A 19,237-nucleotide genomic window follows, 5' to 3' on the forward strand; every position below is an offset into this window, starting at 1 on the left:
CTCCAGGCCACCCACGGGCCCCTGCTGCCTTTCAGCTGCCCGGGGCGGGGAGGCCTTTCCGCTGGGAAATCCAGAGCTGCTCGGAGCTGCTCGGGGCTCCATTCATGAGCGGCCTCAGCGGCTGGGGGCCGGGAGAGGCACGTGTCAGCCCGTGGGGCATCCCGCTGAGGTTGCAGCAGCTGTGCACACCCAAACCCCATGACCGGGGTTCACTCTGGGGCATCGTCGTTCCTGTCTAGGAAACAGCAGCCGTCACCCCTGCTTGCTCAAGCAGTTGTGGCCTTGCGATGACAGATCACCCTGACCCTCGTTGGACAATGTCTCTGCGTGGCGCTGGGTGCACATCGGCCTGCAGGGCCCCATGGTGGGTGCCGTCCCCACGTTGTGCATGAGGGAACCCAGCCTTGAGAGGTTTGGGTCTGGGGGCTCTGGGTTTGGCTTCTTCACCAGCTGCCACAGGAACCCCCCTCAAGGGAGCAACTGGACAGGCTCTGCCTCGATGCCCCTGCGCTCTTTTCTCTTTATTTTGCAGAGTTGCAACTTGTTTCTAGGATGTTCGTGTTCTTATCTCTAGACTCCAGAGCTGGTGGGTGGTGGGCCGGGAGCGAGTGTTGCAGGATCCAGTACCTCCCTGTTCTGGAGCCGAGCCGTTCAGGTGAAGACGTGCTGGCGTGGAGCTTGGCAGGGGCTGGCACACGTTGCCAATGGCAGGCACCCCCAGGGCTCCCCTGCCTGCCAGCACCCTCGGTGGGTGGGTGGGGGAGCTGGGTATTTGCAGGCCGCGGCATGTCTGTCTGTCCGGACGGCTCTCGAGGGTGCAGATGATGGAGCTGAGCGGGCCCCTCCTCTGAACGCACAGGAACGCCATCTCAGGGCGGGAGGAGCGCACTCCCTTTGGCTGGCGCTGGCTCTAACATTCCATCAGAGGGGGTCATGCCTCTGTCCTGGGCTGTGTGGAAATGCCTTCCCCCACGCAGCGCTGGGCTGGGTTTCTCCGCACGGTCTGGGGCCGGCGAGGAATGCGGGCTCGGCTGAGAGGGGCCGTGTCTGGGCTGCAGTGTCCTCCCGGCAGGGCTCCCGGGGAGGAGGGAGGCCTGACCACTCAGCTGTGGCTGCCTGTTCTTAATTTGCCAGTGATGTGGACAGAGGCTCCCAGCGGGTGCTGGCACGTTCCTAGGGCACCCTGGCGTCGCAGGCTGTGGGTCTGTGGCAGGTGGCTCGGGGTCCCCTGCTCCGCCGTGTTGCTTGGCACCTGCAGAATGCCCGGGACTCGCCTGCTGTGCTGTCCATCAGTGCGTCTGGAAACAAGTCAAGGTTGCAGAAAGAGCGATAAATTGTTATGTCTGGTGAACACTGGGAACTGAAGAATTGAAAGTGGATTTTAGAAAAGGGAACGAATGCTATTTTATAGCCTTGATTGCTTCTAAGGGTGGCAGTTGCACTCCAGCTTTAAATGCCGTGGCTTTCCACCAGGCTGCGGCAGCCTTCCTGGGTCAATTTGCCATTCCTGCTGGGAAGGATGACCCCCCATTGGTCTCAGAAAAGCACCAGGCCGGTGGGCGCTCCCTTTTGCGGGTTCAGCTGGCAGGGACGCCTTGGTCTTGACTCAGAGCTTAGTGGCAGCTGAGTTCTGGCTCCGTGGAGGGAGGCCAGAGGGGCTGGGTTTGGGGGTGGGTGCCTGGGCGGCCTGGCTCCACTGGCCTCCAGTGGCCAGCAAGTGGGAGATGCTCACTTACGGTGATCTCTAATCGCAGTGTCCTGGCCACCAGAGGGGAAGCAGGGGCGAGGGACTCCACGGTGCGTGGCGCCACCTCTGTCTGTGGCTAGGAGGCTTTCCATGTCACTAAGTTGTCTTTCTTTGGACACCTGGGGATCTGGGGCCCAGGTCACACCTTACTCTGCAGGTAGTAGGTGGGTCTGGGTTCCAGGGCTTCGGCTTGCTCCGGGCTGACCCTACACACAGCAGGCTCCGGGCGTCTCCCCAGAAGCAGCGGCAGCTCCCGACGCTGATGCTCGGCGCTCTGGTGGGGCCTGTGCTGCAGAGAGTCCTTCTCCCCCAAGGACTGGGAACCGATTCCGTCCCGAAGTCCCTCTGCCCCTGCCACGCTCTACACCCCTTCTGTTTCTTAGGGTCTGTTGGAGCGGTGGCCAGAGGGAAGCAGTGGGGCGTGGCTGTCGCAGGCTCTGGAGCTGCGGGAGGCCGGGCTGAGTCGGCAAGTGGTGGCTTCGGGCTCTGTGGTGTCACCCAGTGCTGGCCTGAGCCTTGTGGCCCACCCCGACCCCCCATTTCTCTGCCGGCCTGTACCCCCCACTCCTCTTTCCACTTGTGTTGGTTCCAGGCAGCCATGTAGGGGTGCTCCTCCCCGAGGAGGGGGCCTTCCGTGGTGTCCCATCAGTGCTGCTCTCAGGCCAAGACCAAAAGACCCAGGGTGTGCACTGGGGACCCAGGAGGTGGGTTTTCTTCTTTCGACTGTGGTGACTTACACGCACCAAAGTTTCCCTTTTAACCGCCTCCACGCGTATAGTTGCATGGCATTGATCACATTCGGTGTAGTGCCACCGTCACCACCATCCATGACCAAAGCGTTTCCCTCTTCCCAAATAGAAACTCTGTCCCCGTGAAACGTTAACTCCCCCCCGCCCCCCCTTCTGTCTCCTGGGGCCCCTCATCTGCCAAGTCTAGATGTTTCATGTAAGTGGAGTCGGGCAGGGTCTGTCCTTCTGTCTGAGCACGATGGTCTTCGGGTCTCACCCCTGTGGCAGCCGTCAGCACTTCAGGCCTTTTCACGGCTGGCCAGGATCCCACCATGCGGCCTACCCGGTGTGTTGATCTGTTCGCCCGAGAGCCCGCTGCGGCCTTGAGCTGGGCGTCTCCTCTCGGCTCCGAGGCCAGGCTGGGCCCGTTCAGGTTCAGGCCGTGAGCCCCGAGGGGGCCGCAAGGGCAGCCGGGGTAAGGGGGGACCGGACGCAGCGCCACTTTCCACTGCCCCTGCCCGAGCCGGCCTCGGTCTCTCACTGCAGGAGGAGAGCTTCAATCCGGGAGCCACGGAGGAAAGCGTTCTCTGCCTAGAGGAGAAATCATGGAAAATTGGGGGAAGAACAGGCACAAATGCAGCGCTTCACGCATCCTTCCTAGCTCTAAAGCAGGGTCAGATTCAGTCGTCCTTAGGGGTCAGCTTAACGCACCACTTATAAACCCTCTGATTTTTAAAAAGCGTTAAGTCAATGAATAAACATGAAATTTGTACAAATTACATCTCACTGTGTGATATATGGTACTCGAGGTACAGCCACGTAAGCGTAAGCCCAGTTTACAGAAGCTGCTAAATTTTAAATCACCTAGTGTATTTTTGGTTTGGACTTGTTTTTAAATTATAAAAGTAATATATAAAATTTTAAAAGTCAAGCAGTCCAGAAATTCAGTGAGAAAGTGTTCCTCCCACGCCGGGCTCCTAATCCTACTTCTGGTGGCTGCAGCGGGTCCCAGCGTCTCATGTCCCCCCAGTTCCGCGGGGGGCTGGGTGGATGGAAGCACGTTGGTCTGCCTGTTTGTCCCCTTTGGTTTAAGCCTGCCATGGATGCTGCTCTGCGTTGTGTCCCCCCACCAGCACCCGGGTGTCTTCTGAGTCCGTGGAAGCACCCAGAGCCCTCCCTCAGCACCGCATTGACCTGAGGGACCGTGCTTCAGGTTCCTGGGCCGCTCAAGCAAACTCCACGAAAGGCGTCGGGTTAAATAATGGGGATTTATTAGATCACAGTTTCGAAGCTGAAAGAATGTCCACGTCAAGGCGTCACCACGGCGATGCTTTCTCCCCGAAGGCTGTGGCGTCCTGGGGCTGGCTGCCAGCCATCCTTGGTCCTTGGCTTGTCACATGGCCAGGCACATGGCTGCATCTCCGGGCCTCTCCCTTCTCTCCTGGGTTCCGCTGATTTCAGCTTCTGGCTGGTCCCTCTGTGGCCGTGTCTTACGCTGAATTTCATTCTCCTGTAAAAGACTCTGGTAATAGGATTAAGACCCATCCCAGTTGAGGTGGGCCACGCCTTAACTGAGGCAGCCTCATCTAAATGTCCTGCTTACCGTGGGTTCACACCCACAGGAATGGATTATGTCTAAGAACATGGTTTTCTGGGGCACATACTGCTCCAAACCACCGCAGACCATTATTGATTAAACCAGAATCTGGACAATGGATGTCTTGCTATTTCCAGTGTTGCTCTTGAAAACAGTGTCACAAAGAATGTCCTCACACAGGTGCAAGTTTTTTGTAGGATAAATTCCTGGAAACGGGATTAATGGGAAGAGCCTTTGTGGATTGGAGTCAGCTGGTGGCCTCCGAGGAGGGTGACCAGTTTATGTCCCTCCTCACCCAGGTGCAAGCCTTTTCCTCACACACCCTCAAAAGCTGAGAACCTGGATTACCCTGGTTTTAAATTTATATTGTTTGTGAGCAAAGTTGAATACCTTTCTGTGTTTTTAAGTCACTTATAAAAAAAGACAAACTGGAAAAAGTTATCAGCAACTAGTATCATAGGCAAAGGCCTAATTTCATTAATCCCCTACACATCAGCCCGAGCCAGATCAACAGCACAATTAAAACAGGCGAGGGACGGGAGCAGCCAGGGAAGGAACTACAAATGATTCTTAAATAGAAGAGGAAGGGCTCGGCCTCACCCATAACCAAAACACAAGTCATACCACACCGAGAATAATTCTGTTTGTGTAAAGTTCAGAAGCAGGCAGGAGCCCACCCTGGGAGATGGTGAGGTGGGCCTGCCCTCAGGGGGCCAGAGGGCCTTGGGGGCGTTGCTGCTGTTCCACTTTGGGGTGTGGAGCTGACCCCACGGGTGAGCTCAGGGTGTGGCACGCCTGTGTGTTCCTGCAGGTGTAGACAAAACACTGGCTGCCTCTCTGTTAGTGAGGAGGCAGATGTGCTAGCCCTCGGCGGAGGGAGTGTGAACCCGTAGCACACCTCCATGGGGGTGAGCTGCCAGCATTGCCACGTTCGCCCCCTGCCCCCACCTCTGGGATTCAGCTCTGCAGATGGGCTTGCACGTGTGGTGCAGACACCGCTGATGGTTTTAGCCAAAGAATGGAAACAGCTACTTGCCCATCAGTAGGAGCCTAGTAGATAAACTGTAATGGGTTCAGTCGGTGGAATAAAGTGTCTTATTACTTTGGTGTGAGGGTTAAGCTCTCATGTAGGCTGGTTTATGGCATCCTGCTGATAAAAGAACTAGGAACTCGGTGTCATCGTATGGAATGTCTTTCAGTGTGAAAAGTCAAGGTGTGTTCTCAGAGGAGTAGGGGAGTTACGGGTCTCTTTGTCTGCATCTGCCGGAAGTGTCTCTGAAGGATATGTGAGAAATCTCTCTGTCTCTGGGGGGCGAGGGGTTTAGGGGTCTGGGGGGGCCTGGGTGGAGGGTAGGGAAGGAAGCAGGAGAGGCTCTGCCCTGGGAGCAGGCCCCCCAAACCAAAAGGGCTCCTTCCAGGCCCCTTGCAGGCTCCGTCTAAGCTCCTTCTAGACTCCTGGATTTCCTTCTAGACTCCTTCCAGACTCCTTCCAGATTGTGGTTTGCTTGTGAGTTAGCTTTGTCCCAACCTCACTTTGGTTTAGGCCTTCGTGGTTGCAGGGCCCTTTCCCTGGCATCAGCCAGCTTCGCAGGGTCAGGATGCCTGCACACGGCCTGTCCCAGTCCCTTGCCTTGCTGTCCTCCTGCGTGGATGTGCTTCCGCTGTGGGCTGCAGGTTGTCGAGGGGAAGCAGGTGTTGGGACCGATAGCAGGCCTCTGCAGGCCTCTGCAGGCCAGCAGGGAGCTCAGAGCTGCACTCTGCTCCTGGGGTGCCCTGCCTGGGCACCCGCTCTCCAGGGATAGTGAACTTTTACAGGGTGTCCTCTTCACCTCCAAGCCAGCAGTTTTATTATTAGCCATCTTCTGCCTTTTCGCTTCTTCAAGTTGGTTGTTAACAGCGTACGCAGCTTTTATAAAGTGTCTTATTGCTTTGGTGTGATGGTGAAGTTCTTGTGTGGGCCAGTTGATGGCATCTGGTTGTTGGGTCACGCGGGCCCTGGCCTGATGGGCGCCGTGAGGTCTGGTTTGCAGACTGCACCTGCGGCTGAGGATGTCTGCGGTCAGCAGAGGCCCTGCCTGCTGCAGAGAGGGGCCTCCGTCCCGATGCTGGAGGCCTTGGAGGGAGAACTGCTGATGTCAGCAGTCGAAAGGAAGGATTTCCATCTCCGCTGCAGCCAGCCAGCTTCTCCTGGGGAATTCGTTGTCACCTTCATCAAGGTTCCAACTTGCAGCCTGCCCTGGGGAATTTCGATTTGCCAATCCCCACGGTTGCGTGAGCCAATTCCTGAAATAAATCTCTTAATATTTACATATGTGACTGTGTCGGTCCCCTGTCAGTTCTGTTTCTTGGGATAACCTTGACCAATACATTTGGCTTTTCTCTAAGACCTCTATTAGGGGGTGGGGGTTGTCAACTTTAATTTTTTTTCTAGGTTTTCAGACAAAAAAAAAAAGCAAGACAACAAACTAAACACAATGAACGCAAACCCAGCTGGTTGTCCTTCATTTTTTTTTTAATCATACTTTTACTATGGAATATAACTTATATACATGGAAGTGATAACTTTCCATGTGCAATTTAACTAGTAGTTAGAGAGCAAATTTCAAAAAATGTTATGGGTTAGAGTTCCGCAGGTTCAGTTATTTCCTTATTGTGAAATATAACATATATTCAAAAAGTTAATAACTATCAAAGTACAATTTAACAAGTAGTTATATTGGAAATTTCCAAACATGTTGTGAGTTACGGTACCATGGTTTCAGTTATTTACTTATTGTGAGATATAACATATGTACAAAAAGGTGGTAACTTTCAAATTACAATTTAAGAATTAGCTATGGAGCAAATTTCAAAGAATGCTGTGGGTTACAGTTCTTCCATTTCAGTTCTTTCCTCTAGCTATTCCAATACCCCAGCAACTAAGAAAAAGAAAATTAATAGAGATTCAGTATTTATAATCCTTTGTTAAATTCCATCTTGTCTGTTGCTACCCCTTCCCCTAGTTTAATCACTTCCCTGATCTTCAGGGATGTCTAGGCAGTGACCACCCTAACTTGTTCATGTTGAAAAGGGGTGTCAACTTTATGAGCAGAGGGGACACATCTGGTTGATGAGGCTATTGTCTCTGGGTTTTGGGACTTAGCTGGCATGGCAGTTCTCTGGAGGATTTAAGTTTCTGAAGAATAAGCTTACTCAGTGAAACTTTTTATAGAGTCTCAGATAGGGATCCAGGTATTCTTTAGGGTTTTCGAGCCTACCGTTGACTTGGGCTTATCATATTGTGGCCATTTGGCATATCTAGGTGAGGTTTGCATAGGAGTAAACTTCAGGACAGCCTCTTGACTCTATTTGAAATTTCTTAGCCACTGAAACCTTATTTTGTTGCCTTTCTTTTCCCCTTTTGGTCAAAAAGGCATTCTCAACCCCTTGATGCCAAGATCAGGGTCATTCCTGGAATTCATGTCCCATGTCGCCAGGGAGACTCATTCACCTTGGGTGGGGGGTGGGGTGGATCCTGTCCCACGTCGGGGGGAGGGTGATGAATTTATTTGCACAGTTGGGCTTGGAGAAGAGAAAGTCCACATTTGAGCAACAAAAGAGATATAATCATACGTGGGCTTAGACTCCCAAGTTTCACAAGAGCAAGCCTCAAGATCAAGGGCTTGACTTATAAAGTAGGGGGTTCCTGAGTTCATATAGCATGTGTTCTGTCCATGATAATCCATCAATATCTCACATTATCATCGCTTAGTTGTGCAATCCTCATCACTCTCCATTTTAAATAATTCTCATGACCCAAAACACCCCATAGCTCTTTTCAATCCTTAATTATTTGTCCCTAGTATTTTGTGTGGTACTAGTAAGGTATTCCTATTAACTATAGTCCCTAGTATGCAATAGGTAGATTTTTCCCATATACCATTCTGTTCTCAACTCTCTGTACTAGTGTCATACCTTAGTATATCATACAAGCCCCCATCTGTATTTGTGGTGCTGATCTGTGGGAAACATGCCTTTAAACAACCCCTTTCAATCCTACTCACCTTGAATACAGCTCTGATACTTATAATCCCGTTAACAAACAACCATCACCCCTACCCATTCCCATACCTTTGATTTCACCCTTATTAACATATCTAAACAGATTATCAATCCCTCTTCACCAGCTTCTGTCTATCACTAGGTCCCCAATATTCTACATTATAAGACATTGATTTTACATTGTTCAGATAGTTCATATAAGTGGTAACATACAGTGTCTCTCCTTTTGTGTCTGACTTATTTCACTCAGCGTTATGTTTTCAAGGTTCATCCATGTTGTCATGTGTTTCAGGACTTTGTTCCCTTCTTACTGCTGCGTAGTATTCCATCCTATGTGTATACCACTTTTTGTTTATCCGCTCAGCTGTTGAAGGACACTTGGATTGTTTCCATCTCTTGGCAGTTTTGACAACGCTGCTGTGAACATCGGTGTACAAATGTCTGTTCGTGTCACTGCTCTCAGACCTTCTGGGTATATGCCAAGAAGTGGAATTGCCGGATTGTGGTAATTTGATATCTGGTTTTCTGAGAAACTGCCAGACTGTCTTCCAGAGTGCCTGTACCATTATACAGTCCCACCAGCAATGAATAAGAGTTCAATTTCTCCACATCCTCTCCAGCATTTATTGTTTCCTGTTTGTTTAATGGCAACCATTCTTATTGGTGGGAGATGATATCTCATTGTGGTTTTGATTTGCATTTCCCTAACGGCTAGTGAAGATGAACATTTTTTCATGTGTTTTTTAACTATTTGTATTTCTTCTTCGGAAAAATGCCTTTTCATATCTTTTGCCCATTTTATAATTGGGCTGTTTGTACTACTGTTGTTGAGTTGTAGGATTTCTTTATATGTGCAGGATATCAGTCTCTTATCAGATACATGGTTTCCAAATATTTTCTCCCATTGCATTGGCTGCCTCTTCATGTTTTTGACAAAGTCTTTTGAGGCTCAGAAGCTTTTGATTTTGAGGAGTTCTCATTTATCTATTTTTTCTTTCGTTGCTTGTGCTCTGCTTGTAAGGTCTAAGAAAGAAGCTACCTTCTCTTATTAGGTCATGAAGATGTTTCCCTATATTATCTTCTAAGAGTTTTATTGTGCTGTTTCTTATATTAAGGTTCTTGATCCACTTTGAGTTAATTTTTTTATGGGGTATGAGGTAGGGGTCTTCTTTCATTCTTTTGGTTATGGATATCCAGTTCTCCCAGCCCCAGTTGTTGAAGAGACTGTTCTGTCCCAGTTCAGTGGATTTGGGGGCCTTGTCCAAAATCAGTCGTCCATAGATCTGGGGATCTATTTCCAAGCTCTTGATTCAATTCTATTGATCAATATGTCTATCTTTGTGCCAATACCATGCTGTTTTGACCACTGAGGCTTTATAGTATGTTTCAAAGTCTGGAAGTGTAAGTCTGCCCACTTTGTTCTTCTTTTTAAGGATGTTTTTGGCAATTCGAGGCCCCTTTCCTTTCCAAATAAATTGGATGACTAGCTTTTCCAACTCTGCAAAGTAGGTTGTTGGAATTTTGATTGGAATTGTGTTGAATCTGTAGATCAATTTGGATAGAATTGACATCTTAATGTTTCGTCTTTCTATCCATGAGCACAGAATATCTTTCTACCATTTAGGTCCTTTTTTATTTCTTTTAGTAAAGTTTTGTGATTTTCTGTGTAGAGGTCTTTTACATTCTTAGTTACTTAGGTACTTGATTTTTTTAGTTGCTATTGTGAATGGTCATTACTAGTGTATAGGAACATTACTGACTTATGTGCATTAATCTTGTTGTATTCCATCACTCTGCTGAATTTATTAGCTCAAGTAGCTGTGTCATTGATTTCTCATGATTTTCCCAATATAAGATCATATCATCTACAAATAATGACAGTTTTACTTCTTCCTTTCCAATTTGAATACCTTTTATTTCTTTGTCTTGGCGAATTGCTCTGGCTGGAACTTCTAGCACAATGTTGAATAATAGAGGTGACCGTGGGCATCCTTGTCTCATTCCTGATCTTAAGGGGAAAACTTTTAGCCTCTAACCTTTAAGTACTATGCTGGCTGTGGGTTTTTCATATATGCCCTTTATCATATTGAGGAAGTTTCCTTCAGTTCCTACCTTTTGAAGTGTTTTATCAAAAAGGGATGTTGAATTTTGTCAAATGCTTTTTCAGCATCTGTCAAGATGACTGTTTGATGTTTCCCTTTGGATTTGTTAATATGTTGTATTACATTGATTGATTTTCTTATGTTGAACCACCCTGGCATGCCAGGAATAAACCCCACTTGGTCATGGTGTATAATTCTTTTAATGTGCCTTTGGATTCGATTTGCAAGTATTTTGTTGAGAGATTTGGCATCTATATTCATTAGAGAGATTGGCCTATAGTTTTCCTTTTTTGTAGTATCTTTATATGGTTTTGGCATCAGAGTAATATTAGCTTCATAAAATGAGTTAGGTAGTGTTCCTTTGTCTTCAATTTTTTGAAAGAGTTTGAGCAGGAACGGTGTCAATTCTTCTGGAAAGTTGGGTAAAATTTTCCTGTGACGCCATCTGGCCCTGGATTTTTATTTGTGGGTAAATTTTTGATGACTGATTGAATCTCTTTGCTTGTGATTGGTTTGTTGAGGTCTTCTATTTCTTCTTGGGTCAGTCTAGGTTGTTCATGTGTTTCCAGGAAATTGTCCGTTTCCAGGAAATTGTCCATTTCCTCTAAATTGTCTAGAGGAAATAGTATCCTCTTATGATTTTTTTTTTTTAAATTTCTTCGGGATCCATAGTTAATTGTCCCACTCTCATTTCTGATTCTGTTTATTTGGGTCTTCTCTCTTTTTTACTTTGTCAGTCTAGCTAAGGGTCTGTCAATCTTGTTGATCTTCTCAAAGAACCAATTTTAGTTTTATTTATTCTATTGGTTTTTTTTGTTTTTTTTTGTTTCTTTGTTTTTCTGTGTTCTCCAGCTCATTTATTTCTGCTTTAATCTTTATTGATTTCTTTTCTTCTACTTGCGTTAGGGTTAGTTTGCTGATCGTTCTCTAGCCTTTTCAGTTGTTCAGTTAGGTCTTTGTTTTTAGCTCTTTCTTGCTTTTTGATACATGCATATAGAGCTATAAAGTTCCCTCTAAGCACCGCCTTCACTGCCTCCCATAGGTTTTGATATGTTGGGTCCTTTTCATTGTCCTTAGATAGTTACATATTTCTCTTGCGATTTCTTCTTTGACCCACTCACTGGTTGTTTAGGAGTATGTTGTGTGTAACCTCCACGTATTTGTGAAAGTTCTGGTTCTTTGGTGGTTATTGATTTCTAGTTGCATTCCATTATGGTCAGAGAAGGTGCTTTGAATAATTTCAGTATTTTAAAATTTATTAAGACTTGTTTTGTGCTGTTGCCTATGATCTTTCCTGGAGGACGTTCCATGGATGCTAGACAAGAATGTTTATTCTGGTACTTTGGGATGTAATGATCTATATATGTCTGTTAAGTCTAATTCATTTATTATATAGTTTAGGTTCTCAGTTTCCTTATTGGTCCTCTATCTAGTTGTTTTATCTATAGAAGAAAGTGATGTATTGAAGTCTCCCACTATTACTGTAGATGCATCTATTGCTCCCTTCAGTTTTGCCAATGTTTATCGCATATATTTGGAGTACCTTGATTGGCTGCATAAACATTTATGATTGTTGTTTCTTCTTGGTGAATTGTCCCTTTTATTAATATACAGTGTCCTTCTTTGTTTTATGACATCTTTGCATTTACAGTCTATTTTGTCCACTATTAGTACATGTACCCCTGCTTTCTTTTGGTTGCAGCTTGCATAGAATTTTTTCATCCTTTCGCTTTCAGTCTCTTTGTGTTGCAGGGTCTAGGATGAGTCTCTTGTAAAAAACATATTGATGGGTCTTACTTTTTAATCCATTCTACCAGTCTGTATCTTTTAATTGGAGAGTTTAATCCATTCACATTCAAAGTTATTACTGTGAAGGGAGTTCTTGAACCAGTCATATTATCCTTTGGTTTTTATTTTTCAGATCTAGTTTACCTTCTCTCTCTTTATTTCCTTTAAGTTAGCCTTAGTAATACTGTTCAGTTCTGTTCCCTTCTCCAGACATCTCTCTCCTTTCTTTTTTTCTCAGTATTTCTTACAGGGCTGGTCTCTTGGTAGCAAATTCTCTCAGCATTTGTCTGTGAAAATTTTAAACTCTCCCTCACTTTTCAAGAGAGCTTTGCTGGATAAAGAATTCTTGCTGGCAATTTTTCTCTTTCAGGATCTTAAATATATCATCCCACTGCCTTCTCTTGATGGTGCCAGGTAGTCAGTACTTGGTCTTATGTGGTTTCCCTTGTATATGGTGAATTGCTTTCCTCTTGCTGCTTTCAGCACTTTCTCCTTCTCTTTACCATTTGACAATCTGATCGGTGTATGTCTCGGAGTGGTTTTATTTGGATTTATTCTATTTGGAATTTGTTGGGCATCTTTGATTTGCATATTTATATCATTTAAAAGGGTTGGGAAGTTTTCCCCAACTATGTCTTAAAACACTCTTCCTAGCCCTTTTCTCTTCTCCTTCCGGGACACCAGTGATTCTTGTACTTGTTCGTTTCATGTTGTCCATCATTTCCCTGAGCACCATTTCAAAGTTTTCAATTTTTTTCACCATTTGTTCTTTTGTGCTTTGCATTCAATTGACTTTTCCTCTAGTTCACCTATTCTTTCTTCTGTCTCTTCAAATCTGCTATTGTATATTTTGAATTTGATTAAGAGTGAGTATCTTTTATTTCCATAAGATCTAGTATTTTTTAATTTACTCTTTCAAATTCTTCTTTATGCTCTTCTAGGGTCTTCTTGATGTTCTTTATGTCTTTTTCCATCTTGTTGAAGTTGTTTTGGAGATTTTTGTGTACTTCTTTAATTAATTGCTCCAAATTTTGTGTCTCCTCCAGCTTTTTAATTTGTTTATGTGGCTTATCTATATCTTCTAGATTCTTCAAGTTCTTTATGATTTTCTTTTGACTTTTGGGCATTTGCTTATCTTGATAAGGCTATTTTGGGAAGTGCAGGATTATTTGAGCTTTTATATATAATTTGGCAGAGCTACAGCTTGCTGGAGTGTGGTTTTCCTATCCCATCAGCAGGTGGCACTCCTGAACTGCCTTTTACTCTCAAGCTGGCCTTCCCTGAACTTCTCCTATGTGCTAGGCAGAGTCCAAACTGGGTGGAAATCCCATCAGTGCCCCTATTCTCCATGTGCACTGGGGACTGCCTGCCCTGGAGCTGGGACGTGGGCCCTGAGCAGGTAGGCAGGGAGTCCGCTCAGGGCACCCTCCAGCCAGATGTACCCCTCTCCCTGCCTGCTGTGTGCCCTTGAGCCTCTTGGGTGTGGGTGAGGCTCCTGATGGTCCGTATGGTGCCTCTCCTTTCTGTGCTTCTTGCTGGACCTCCGTGGGGGGGTGAGTAAATGCTGCCTCCCGGGAGCTCCCAGCCACATGGCTGGGGAGGGTCACCCCCCAGCTAACCACCAAGGTGGGTGCATGGGTAGGGAGAGCCTCTGCTCACTCCTTTGCTTGGTGGCCATCTCGCTGCTGCCTGGCCAAGAGGCGGACCCAGCCGAACAAACTCACCCCGTTTCTCGAGCTGCAGTTTCTTTGCGTTTTTGTCCATGTTCCCACCATGTACTATAGGGGTCCTCTGTGGCTGGTCACACCCCAAAACCATGGTCCCAGCTTCTCTCTAGTTTCTTTTTTTTTTTTTTTTATTTTTGTAAACTTTTATTAATATATGATCATCCTCAAGGGTTTCACCTGCTAACTAAACAAATATCTAAGTCAATTTTACAATTCATTTAAAAAGTTAAACCACACACTCTTACAACCTTAATCACTTTAGAAAAGAAATAAAAGAAAAGTTGCTTCAAAATTGCTGTCTTAGATTGTTACTTCTATCTTACCCCCTCCTATAATTAATCAGTGTGTCCTAGATTGCCATATAAACCTTGATTATGACATGCAAAATGGACTCTGCTTTGAAAACTGACTACTTGGCATGCAGATTTCTGTAGAGTTTTGTAGTCCCAAAAGCAAAACGGGGAAATAAACATAGGGCCAATTAAGGCAACGTACAGATGAGGGGAAAAACAACTTTCACAGTGCTGGTTGAGGGGAAAAAAAGACAAGAGGTTAAGGTATTCCAATTCTCAGCCCACCAATATACAGATCACTTAGCATTCAAATGTTACCAGTTTCCACGTATGACCACATAGGTTTTCAAGGTGGGAAAGAAGTCATTAGAAGAACCTGATTCAGACTGCCTGTTACCATCAGGCTTTTATATAGTATCAACGTAATTCAACTTCATCTCCTTCAGTCATTTAATATTTTTCAGAATGTATTTCAAATAATAGTTCATTTCAATAATAATTACATTTTAATAAATTACACATGTACTTTTTAATTTGTATGTGTATGTTCTCTATGTGTCACTTTAAAGCATTTTAAACATCTTTGATAACCTAAAATAGAATAGCCATGTTGAAATTCCTAAGTTTAGACAAAATGTCACTGACTTTTACATACTATTAACCAAGAAAAGGTTAACTCAAAGCTTCAACTTTGAATGAGCTTGATGAGAACATGTCAAGGGTATGTTAGAGAAATGTGTCCTTGTAGAGCTATAAAAGTAACTTAAAACATTTTCATATATAACTAAGGTTGATTGCTTTCCCCTTTACTTTATATGTAAAATGTCTGAATATCTAACTTGATATTTTGACTATCCTTGTTTTGGTTTCCATATATTGGGGTGAAGTATGAGACAAATAATTACACTTTCCAAAATTAAAGGAGACTTTACTGATCACCTCTCTATTTTCTTCAATGAATATATATAAAACAGTATTTTCAACAAAGTAGTAGACTCAGTCCTTTGTTTGAAGTGAAAAACAGTGGCCTAAAGCCTCAAGTCACTTTGATAAAAAAAGAACATAATGAACTTTCAACTTCATAATTATGTATTTGCTAGAGCAGAGGCTGAGTAGGACAGGTAAAATTAATCCTAGTGTTAAAAGCATTAATTGGGGGAAATGTCACAAATTAGTTCCATCTATTAAGTTCCTGAAGCTTCACAGAAAAATAAAGAAAAAAAGATGTTGTTTACAAACAAAAATGGAATGTATATGTGGATAATTTGCAATCTACAGGTGTATAAGAAGTGCTTAGAATCAAACATCTTTTTAATATTTCTGGTGAAGTTAACTCAAAATATAATAGCCGGGATTGTCCTCCTCCAAAGAAGAAATTAAACTAATTAGGTAATTTGTTCTCTTAAATACTCTACAAAATTCCAATTCATAAGAATTATACAAAATAGGATAAATAATAAAAGTCTGTATAATGAAAAGCTACAATTCTGGTTTTGCTACCTCTGCAAAGTGATATACATATATTACATCAATATAATAGAAATGGCACAGTCTCTGAGGACACTTTCCACATTTTATTTACATTTTAAGACTAACTTTAATCTCAAAATCACATATCCATACACCTATTTCCTTATTGTTGTTTTCACTTAAACTTAAATGCATGGTTTGTTAAACAAAGAATGTAAACAAATATTTACCATGTCTGTTACATGTAACACACAGGAACGGCTTCTAACAGAAATTCATTGACACCTCCCAACTTGTTTTTATTATAAATACAGGTATCAAAACAATCCTGAACATATTTTTGATACTACTAGTAGTTAGCACCCACAGTGCTTCAAAAATTAATACAATTTGCAACAATATTCATTGTACCTGCTACTTTAAACAATTTAAATTGCAGATCTTTCACTAAGCAAGTAGATAAAACATGCCATTTATGGTTTTCCTTCTTGAAACTAGTTTTCAGACACACATATCCTTCCATAGCAATTTGACACTTCTTGCCATGCTTTCATCTTGTAAACCTGAAAACAGCAATATTATACTCCAGGTTTATGCTTAAAGGACAGTGCCTTGATAAGAGAAAAAAGAATTGTGCTGCATTTTTCCTCCTGTTACCTAAAAACATAATGGGTGTACATACATTAACTATATTCTTACAAACGTCCGGGTCATGTTTACCAGCTGGAATTCTTTTACTTAATGTGTGGGAATTCTGCATTGTGATACTTAATCAAGACATTAATATGAGTAGAAGGTTGTTGATTTAAGACAAGTTTGAGATCCACTAAAATTAATTATTGTATGTTTGTCCTTCTGGAGGCTGTGGAAGTTTCATATTTTCTTTGGACATCATTAGACATCTTAGCTCTTGAAGTACAACTTTAATGCTATATGAATTTTGCCATTTTGCTAACACTGGTATGCTCCGTGCATCCACCATTCCACTGGAATTATTTATTCCATTCATATTAATTTTTGTTACAAATCTAACTGATGGAGGAGCTTCTGGGTATTTAGGTCCACATTCTACTTTCAGGCTATATATTCTGTTTTCATAATTTGTCCTTGGTGGCCCAATAATCATGCCTGTCCACCTTGTAAGTGTCATATCTTCATCATCTTCAAGGCCCCAGCTAACAGTACCATCGCCTACTCCTTTCTGTCCTTCTTCAAGTTCTTCCAACTAGCTAAAATTACGAGGAACTTTAACTCCTGTGGAGACCGCCATCTTCTCCTGCAGCCCAACGCAGCCGCACCCTCTCTAGTTTCTTTCACAGAGGAAAAGCCTGCTCTGCTTCACCCACTCCGCCATCTTCCTGGAATTGCGATTCTTGTTTTAAAGTGGCAGAGAATTTGCGAAATTGAGTCCTGCTGTCGGGTGGAAGACAGAATTTGAAAGCAATGAGCTGGGATACCTAGCTTACAAGATCTCCAGACTAAATGTTGAAAATGCAGCCTGGCTTCTCCTTGCAGCTTATAGTAGAATACGAGAGGCAAGAGATAAGCTGAGGACCAAATTCCTGGGTGCAAGGAAACCCGTCCTTCATCCTTGACATCCAAGCCGGCCCCTCCAGGAGCTCTTCCCAGCTCGGTAGCATCTGGAGGTGGTTCCGAGGGGCTGAGCTTAGGCCCCTGGGTCCTGGTCTGCACGGCGGGATTCAGGCCCACAGACACGTCCCAGCATGAGTGACCCTCGGTGGAACTTGCCTCTCCCAAGCTCCCGCTGCTCCTGTGTGAGGGGCTGGCAGGCCATGTTCCAGGTTGCCCTGGGACTCCACGAGCAGGTGCAGCCTCCAGGGCCTGTGGGCCACGGTGCCAGGTGCAGCAGATGGGGCCGTCACATACGGAGCCGCCACTGTCTCCTGGTCCTTGTCCCTGGTCCCCACTGGGGGGGTGACGAGCTTGGAGTATGGCCCCCCTGACTTCCAGGCTAGCCCTTCCTGCTTGCCTGAAAGGGTCAGAAGCAAACAGGAAGCCTGAGGGGTCCATTTTCCTCTTTTTCCATCCTTCCTTAGCAGCATTTTCTTGGCTGACTTGGGGTTGGTGGCTTGGTTGTGCTGTGGCCCAGAGTGGTGTCTGATTCAGCTGTTGTCATAGGGTTGTTGTTTGAGATGCGACAATGTTCACACCTTTTCACCCAGTCCCCCTACTTCTGGGGTTTATTCTGAGTAAACAAGTGAGAATGCGTAAGTAATTATACTGTATTCAAAGGTGTTCATTGATACAGTAGTAAAAGAGAGTCCCCGGATCATGTCACACTAGGGAGGTGGCTGGGCCCAGCAGCCTGGGACAGGCGTGGATGTTGTCTGTTAGGCCCACGCAGGATGGAGAGCCGGACGGAACTATAACTGCACTGCGGTCCTGTTACGTCTCCGTTTAAAACCGAAGCGAAAGTACTGGAAGGAAATCCAACAAACACAGCTCGAATTATTTGCAGTTTGAATGAGTCACGAAGGCCATGGCCAGGACCCATATGTTCAGCACAGCAGGGCAAAGCGAAATGCAAGGAAATGGAGGGGGGAGACCGCGCTGTTGTGTCTTGGGGCTGCTGTAAGAAAGCACCCCAAATCAGGGCTCATAACAGCTGAGGGTTATTCTCTCCCAGTTCTGGGGCCCGAGGTCCAGAATCAAGGTGTGGGGGTTCTGAGGGAGACCCTTCCGCATCTTCCAGCTCCTGGCAGTTGCCATCAGTTCCTGGCTTGTGAGCGCCTCACTCCGGTCTGTCTCGCCTTCACGGGGTCTTCTTGGGCCCTCCCCCTCTTCTTGTAGGGGCTCCGGCCTCTGGATTTGAGGCCCACACTCCTTGAGGCTGCCCTCGCCTTAGCTTGGTGACTCTGCAGAGACCCTGTTTCCAAAGAAGGTCCCGTTTGCAGGTCCTGGATGGATCTGAATCTGGGGGGGGACACGTTCACCCAGTGTACAGGGGAGGGGAAACTGAGGCTGGGCAGACCCGAAGTGTGGGTCCCGGGCTCTGCTGTGTTCAGGGAGCTGGAACACGGGCGCCGCGTCTCCCTTTTCTCTCCTCTGGAAGTTTGCTGTAATATTTTCTATCCCAATAAGACTGATTTTAATACTACAACAAAAAATCTTTTCTGCTTTCTGGAGTGCTCGAAGGGGACCTTTTGGGTCGCTGAGTTTCTCGGAGTATGGAAGGCACCATTTTAAATGCCATTGGTATGTGATCAGTGGCCTCGGGTAAGAATTCTGCAATGCGCTAGTATGTCCTGGCCGTTACAAATGGTGGAGAATGAACTGTGGTTTAACGTTCCTAGACTGTGTCCTTTTGAACCGTGTTATTTGTAGGGTGGTGGTATCCTCCACCTCCACGGGAGGGGCCGGGCTCTCTGCCCCAATCTGCAGGGACCCCACACCCCTACACTCTCTGGGGTCACTTGTTTCTTATGACCCCGGTTTCCCCCACCCCCTGAAGTCACTTGCTGCTGCCCGGTGGCCCCTGGCCTTCCTTGATGGCTCTTGAATCTGCCGTGGGCTTGGAAACCAGCTGCGAGCTCGTCCGTGCTGTCCTGGAGCAAACGAGCAGGTCCCCGGCGCGGAGCTCCGGTGCAGAGGCTTGGCGGGCTCGCCGCGGGCTGGCAGCAGGCCGGGGTCTCCTGTTCCGTCCTTCGAGGCTCTGCCTCTGTGAGGTCACCGGTCAGCCGGGTCCAGGGAGGCCGGGCTCCTGCCTGACACGGCCGCCCCTCT

The 19,237-nt window shown here is 45.9% G+C and overlaps 1 protein-coding gene and 1 pseudogene across 3 annotated transcripts in view; one reads left to right on the forward strand and one right to left on the reverse strand.

Annotated features, from left to right (window-relative positions):
* FBXL18 (F-box and leucine rich repeat protein 18) overlaps positions 1-19,237 on the forward strand; it is a 64,736-nt gene that overhangs the window by 38,927 nt on the left and 6,572 nt on the right. The gene's annotated exons all lie outside the window — the stretch shown is intronic.
* Positions 15,579-16,763, reverse strand: LOC119517568 (annotated as a pseudogene).

The sequence above is a fragment of the Choloepus didactylus genome, chromosome 21 (assembly GCF_015220235.1).
Source record: "Choloepus didactylus isolate mChoDid1 chromosome 21, mChoDid1.pri, whole genome shotgun sequence".
NCBI lineage: Eukaryota > Metazoa > Chordata > Mammalia > Pilosa > Megalonychidae > Choloepus > Choloepus didactylus.